We start from the raw sequence: 7,357 nt of genomic DNA, 5'->3' as shown, positions 1-7,357 counted from the left end.
AAATATAATGTTAGCATTCATTTCAAGAGGACTAGAATACAAGAGTAGAGATGTGGTTGTGGTTATAAGTTTGCTCGATGAGCTGGTAGGTTCATTTTCAGACGTTTCATCACCATGCTAGGTGACATCATCAGTGAGCCTCCAGTGAAATGCTGGTGTTCTATCCTGCTTTCTACTAATGTGCCTTGGTCTGTTAAGGTGGGTGATATTTCCAGTTCTTTTTCTCAGAGGTTGGTAAATGGGGTCCAAATTTATTGATGGAATTCCAGTTTGAATTCCAGGCCCTCTAGGAATTCCCATGCATGTCTGTGTTTTGCCTGTCCCAGGATGGATTTGTTGTCCCAGTCGAAGTGGTGTCCTTCTTTGTCTGTATGTAAGTTCATGATAGCTGGTTACGTCTTTTGTGAAGTTCTGCTAAGGCTGTATCAGGCTGTGGTCAGACTGCAATTGGAATGTTGTGAGTAGTTTTGAGCTCAATATGTAAGGAATGAGATGCTGGTGGTGGAGGGGATCCACATGAGGTTTACAAGAATGAATCTGGAGATAAAGTGTTTGTCATATGATGAGTGGGTGAAGACTCTAGGTCTGTACTCAATGGAGTTTAGAAGGGTGAGGTGGCACCTGATTGAAACTTACAAAATACTGACAGGCCTGGATAGAGTGGACGTGGTGAAGATGTTTCCACAACAAGAGACATTAGGACCCCAGGGCACAGCCTCAGAATAAAGAGACAATCCTTTAGAACTGAGATGAATAATTTCTTCAGCCAGAGGGTGGTGGATTTGTGGAACTCATTATTACAGAAAGATCCCCAAAGTATTACCTGGGTTTCTGGATGAATAGTCTAGTGATAATGGCACTGGGCCATTGTCTCTCCTTGCAATGGAGTTGTGGCAGAGATGAGTTATGAGCCAAGAGTGGAGATGGATATCTGGTCTGCATGGACAAGTTGGACTGAAGAGTCTGGTTCCATGCTGTACAGCTCCATGATTCTAAGTTAGGATTGTATCCCTGGAGAAGAGAGGGTTGAAGGGAGACCTGATGGAGGTACTCCAAACCAAGGGGTGCCTCGACAGAGTAGATCTGGAAACATTATTCCCATTCATGAAAAATTGTAGTGTAAGAGGGCATCAATGTAAAGTAATTGGTAAAATATTTAGCAAAAGTAACTTGAGGAATATTGTTTTTGTGTGGCAAGCGGCTAGGGTTTGGGAAGTACTGCCAAAGAGTATAATGGAGGCAGGTTTAATCAAGACTTTAATAAAAGAGTTTGACAGTTATTTTAAAAAGAAGAAAGTGCAGGGTTATAGGGAGAAAACAGAAAAATGGCACTATCATAGAATCCCTTGGAATCCCTACAGGCCATTCAACCCTGGAAGAGCATCCCACCAAACTATCCCTGACCCTATCCCTGTAACCTTGCATTTCCTATGGCTAATTCGCTAAAAGAAATGCTTATTTGGACACCCAGTGCAGACATGATGGGCCAAATGGCCTCCTTCTGTTTGTAACACTTCTGTGCTTCACAAATTTATTTATAACAAATCACAAATGAAGTAAAACAACGATATTGGCATTCAATAAGTTTTGATGTAACCTAATTGATCCACCCAATTGTTATGGACTAACTGGGAAGAAATTGCTTCCAATGATAGGATGGTAAGTAAACAGAGAATATAGATTTAAGATAATTGGCAAGAGGAGAGACGGGGAGAAGTTATTAACACAGTGAGTTGTTGTGATTTGGAATGCACTGCCTAAAGAATAGTAAAAGCAGATTCAACACTAGATTTCAAAAGGAAATTAGATGAATTCTTGGATAGAATTAATATTTGTGATATTAATTACTGGCTCCTTCATAGAAAAAGTGCAGCTGTGATCAGTGAAATCGACCTCCTTCTGAGTTGCATAAGTTTTCGTATGTACCTTCAACTTGGCAATATCTTAATACTGTCGGTCTTGCCCGGTATCTCGATAAGATTAAGAGGCTATGATGGATGTTAGTTCCTGTGTTTCGTTTGATCTGAAACATACAATAGTGTGAGTTGTTGCAATATGGTGAACAAGGGAAGGTCATATGTTGCATTGTTGGCAATTGAATAATTGCTAATAGAACCACACAGAACAGAAGGAAGCCATTCAGCCCATCATGTCTGTGCCATCTCTTTGAAAGAACCATCCGGAAGTACTATGTTTCTGCTGTTTCCTCCTACCCTGCAAATGTTGTGCCCAGACAGAATCATAGAGTCATACAGCGTGGAAACAGACCCTTTGGTCCAACCAGTCCACACCAAGCACATCCTGAAACGAAACCTGACACAGGCCATTCTGCTATAATGCATGTTTCATTAACATGAATTCGCTATAACACAATTGATGGATTGGGGATACTATTTCTAAAGCACCAAGTTTTAAACCGTGCATTGGTTATAATGCGATTCCAGCCCCATTAGTTTAAATGGTGCTGCTATTATGCGATTTTCTTATAACACGGGATTGCACGAGAATGGAACTACTGCATTACAGCAGAACTGACTGTATCTGTTTTGTATTGGAAGTTAATAGGATAGTGAAGATGTTTGCTATGCTTTCCTTTAGTGGTCAGAGTATTGAGTACAGGAGTTGGGAGGTCATGTTGTGGCTTTACAGGACATTGGTTAGGCCACTGTTAGAATATTCTGTGCAGTTCTGGTCTCCCTCTTATAAGAAAGATGTTGTGAAACTTGAAAGGGTTCAGAAAAGGTTTACAAGGATGTTGCCAGGATTGGAGGATTTGAGTTATAGGGAGAGGCTGAATAAGCTGGGGCTGTTTTCCCTGGAGCATCGGATGCTGAGGGGTGACCTCATAGCGGTTTACAAAATCATGAGGGGCATGGATAGAATAAATAGAGTCATAGAGATGTACAGCATGGAAACAGACCCTTCAGTCTAACTCATCCATGCCAACCAGATATTAGAATTAGAATCCCTACAGTGTGGAAGGCCCTTCGGCCCTTCAAGTCCACACTGACCCTCAGAAGAGTACTGCACCCAAACCCACTCCTCTACATTTACCCCTGACGAATGCACCTAAACTACACATCCCTAAACACTAGGGGCAATTTAGCAAGGCCAATTCACCTAACCTGCACATCTTTGAACTGTGGGAGGAAACCGGAGCACCCAAAGGAAACCCACGTAGACATGGGGAGAATGTGCAAACTTCCCACAGACAGTTGCCTGAGGATGGAATCGAACCAAGGTCCCTGATACTGTGAGGCAGCAGTGCTAACCACTGAGCAACCATGCCACCCCTAACCTAACCTAATCCAGCATTTGGCCACATCCCTCTAAACCCTTCCTATTCATATATCCATCCAGAATCCTTTTAAATGCTGTAATGATACCAGCCTTTTACCATTAAGAGTATAACTCCTGCTCTGATTTGCTTTTCCAAAATGCATCACCTCGCATTTATCTAAATTAAACTCCATCAGTCACTCCTCAGCCCATTGATCCATCTGATCAAGATCCTGTGTATTCTGAAGTAACTTTCTTTGCTGTCCACTACACTTCCAATTTTGGTGTCATCTGCAAATTTACTAACAATACCTCTTATGATGAAAAGTAGTGGACTCAGCACCAATTCTTGTGGGACACCACTGGTCACAGGCCTCCAGTCTGAAAAGCCACTGAGATGTTTGTATCATCGATAATCACAGGGGAGATGCCGCAAGACTGAAGGTAGGCTAGGGTGGTACTGACTATTTAATAAGGGTCATAAAGAAAAGCCAGGGAACTATAGACCAGTGAACCTGACATCGGTGGTGGGCAAGTTGTTGGAGGGAATCCTGAGGGGCAGGATGTCCATGTATTTGGAAAGGCAAGGATTGATTAGAGACAGTCAACATGGTTTTGTGTGTGGGAAATCATGTCTCACAAACTTGATTGAGTTTTTTTGAAGAAGTAACAAAGAGGATTAATGAGACGAGAGCAGTAGATGTGATCTATATAGAATTCAGTAAGGTGTTTGACAAGGTTCCCCATGGGAGATTGGTTAGACCTCAAGGAATACAGGGGGAACTAACAATTTGGATACAAAACTGGCTCGAAGGTAGAAGACAGAGGGTGGTGGTAGACAAACTCTTTTCCTTAGGTTGGGGGAGTCCAGAACTAGAGGGCATAGGTTTAGGGTGAGAGAGGAAAGATTTAAAAGGGACTTATGGGGCAATTTTGTTCATACAGACGGTGTTATGTGCATGAGATGAGCTGCCAGAGGAAGTGGTGGAGGCCAGTCCAATTACAACATTTAAAAGGCATCTGGATGGATATTTGAATAGGAAGGGTTTAGAGGGATATGGGCAAAGTGCTGGCAAATGCGCAAGGACTAGATTCAGTTGGGATATCTGGTTGGCATGGACAACTTGGACCGAAGGCTCTGTTTCTGTGCTGTCCATCTCTATGACTCTATGATTCTATTGAATCTGCAGCTTCCAGCCTTTCAAGCAGCATATTTCAGATCATAACCACTTCTTCAGAAAACAAAACTGTTTCTCCATGTTGCCTGTGCTTCTTTCTTCAATCAGCATAAGTCTGCATCCTCATGTGGCTGAGATTTCTGACAGCGGAAACACTCTCTCCTTGTTTGCTCTTATCAAAACCCTTCATGATTTTGATTCTCTCAATCCTCTTAGTTGTTCTGCTCTAAGGATTTCCTGACTGTAATCAGAACGGAGGGGGTAAGGGGAACAAAACAAAGTATCTTCACTCCTCCAGCAAGGCCCAAATATTCAACAGGGAATCATTTTCAGAGCAATTATAGTTGCTGCATTAAAATACATTAAATAGCCTTCATATTCTGTAATTATCTTTTGTTCTTGTGCACAGAATAACGGTGATGATAACAGAGCTGTGAGGTTTATAACTATTAGGGAAGATTTCCCAGAAAAGTGATGACTAATTGATAGACCCAGAGAGTCATAGAGATACACAGCACAGAAACAGACCCTTCAGTCCAAATCATCCATTCTGAGCAGATATCCTAAATTTATCTAATCCCATTTGTCAACATTCGGCCCATATCCCTCTGAACCCTTCCTATTCATACACTCATCAGATGCGTTTTAAATGTTGTAATTGTACCAGCCTCCACCACATCCTCTGGCAGCTCATTCCATATACACTACCCTTTGAGTGAAAACGTCACCCCCAGATCCTTCACCTTGAAGCTATGCCCTCTAGTTTTGGACTCCCCCACCCCAGGGAAAAGACCTTGATTTTTCACCCCACCCCTCAGTCTTGAATGCTCCAGGGAAAATAGCCCAATCTATTAACCGTGAAAGGCTTTGATGGACTTGAAATCTCATAACATTCTACCTATGGGTCAAATGTTGAAAAGTGGGACTAGTGGGGTTTTTAGTTGGTGCAGACTCAATGGGCCAAAGGGTCTCTTCTGTACGATTTGCTTCTGTGACTCACGAGTGAATGTAGAGAAACAGTTTCCACTTTGGGACTGAAAACAAAAAGTTATTTTTTTTTAGATTACTTACAGTGTGGAAACAGGCCCTTTGGCCCAACATGTCCACACCGACCCGCCGAAGCGCAACCCACCCATACCCCTACATTTACCCCTTTACCTAACAATACGGGCAATTTAGCATGGCCAATTCACCTGACCCGCACATCTTTGGACTGTGGGAGGAAACTGGAGCACCCAGAGGAAACCCACGCAGACACGGGGAGAACGTGCAAACTCCACAGTCAGTCAGTCGCCTGAGTCGGGAATTGAACCCGGGTCTCTGGCGCTGTGAGGCGGCAGTGCTAACCACTGTGCCACCGTGCCACCCACGCGGCATTTACATTTACATTATAAATGTAGGATAGTCACTAATTTACGAGGAGAAAGTGAGGTCTGCAGATGCTGGAGATCAGAGCTGAAAATGTGTTGCTGGAAAAGCGCAGCAGGTCAGGCAGCATCCAAGGAACAGGAGATTCGACGTTTCGAGCATAAGCTTCAGATTTCTGAAGAAGGGCTTATGCCCGAAACGTCGAATCTCCTGTTCTTTGGATGTTGCCTGACCTGATGTGCTTTTCCAGCAACACATTTTCAGTGCTAGTCACTAATTTATCCAAGAAGGAATTCTGGAGAAATGTTTTTGCCCAGATAGTGATGAAAATGTCATGTTAAATGGCTGAGGTGAAAATTCTCCAGGAAAGGTCTATATGTATATGAGGGAGAAAGGGACAGAAGGACATGATGATAGAGTGAGAGGAAAAGGGATGAGAAGAGGCTCCAGTGGAACATAAGCACTGACAAGAAACAGCTGGGCCGAATGGCCTGTTTTGTTATGTCAATTTCTTTGTAGTTCTATGTAATTCAAAGTTACTTCCATGTACTGGGTTGGGAGTGAAGAATGGGGGAGGATGGTGGAAAGGATGCATATGCCTGTTCTCTGCTCACTGATAAACCTATTTTGGCATTGCAGCTTTCAACACTGGTCTAAACCTCTTTGATGTGCAGAACACCTTCAGGTCTGAATGCCTTTTGACATATATTCGACTTGAAGTGGTTTCCCGGATCTGCTGTTTTGTATTTCCCAAGCAAAATGACAAGAAACATGAACTGACATCTCTCTGACCATCCTTTCATATCTACTACAAAGATGATGTCTACAATAATAAAAAAAAATCTTGTATTTATTTGCATTGGGATAACTCTCCTTCGACCAGAGAAGGCTTAATTGATGGAGGGGTTCACAATTATGAATGCTTTTCAAAAAGACTAAATAAGGAGAGAGTGTTTCCAGAGCAGAAGGACCAGTCACTGATGGATACAGAGTTAAGATGATTGGCAACAGATGCAGAGGAAACAAGAGTGCAATGTGTATTTTAATTCATTCATTCATGGAATGAGGACATCACTAATTGCCCATTCCTAATTGCCCAGAGGGCAGTTGAGAGTCAACCACATTGCTAAAAGTCAGGAGTCACATGCAGGCCAGACCAGGTAAGGATGGCAAATTTCCTTCCAAGGGCATTAGGTAATTAGACCAGCAATGGTTTAATGGTCTTCAGTAGAATCTTACTTCCAGATTCTCATTGAATTTAAATGCCACCATCTGTCAAAACCAGGTCCCAGAACATTAGTGCGGTCTCTGGATTCCTGATGAAGGGCTCCTGTCCGAAACGTCGATTCTCCTATTCCTCGGATGCTGCATGACCTGCTATGCTTTTCCAGCACCACACTGTCTCATCTCTGGATTAATAGGCCAGTCCTAATACCAGTAGGCTATCACCTCAGTTGCTGTGATCCTGTATCCACTGACTGAGAGTGCGGTCAAAGTACATTCACCAGTAACTGGACACATTCTTCATGGAG

The sequence above is a fragment of the Hemiscyllium ocellatum genome, chromosome 15 (genome assembly GCF_020745735.1).
Source record: "Hemiscyllium ocellatum isolate sHemOce1 chromosome 15, sHemOce1.pat.X.cur, whole genome shotgun sequence".
NCBI lineage: Eukaryota > Metazoa > Chordata > Chondrichthyes > Orectolobiformes > Hemiscylliidae > Hemiscyllium > Hemiscyllium ocellatum.
Note: the sequence above shows the minus strand (reverse complement) of the source record.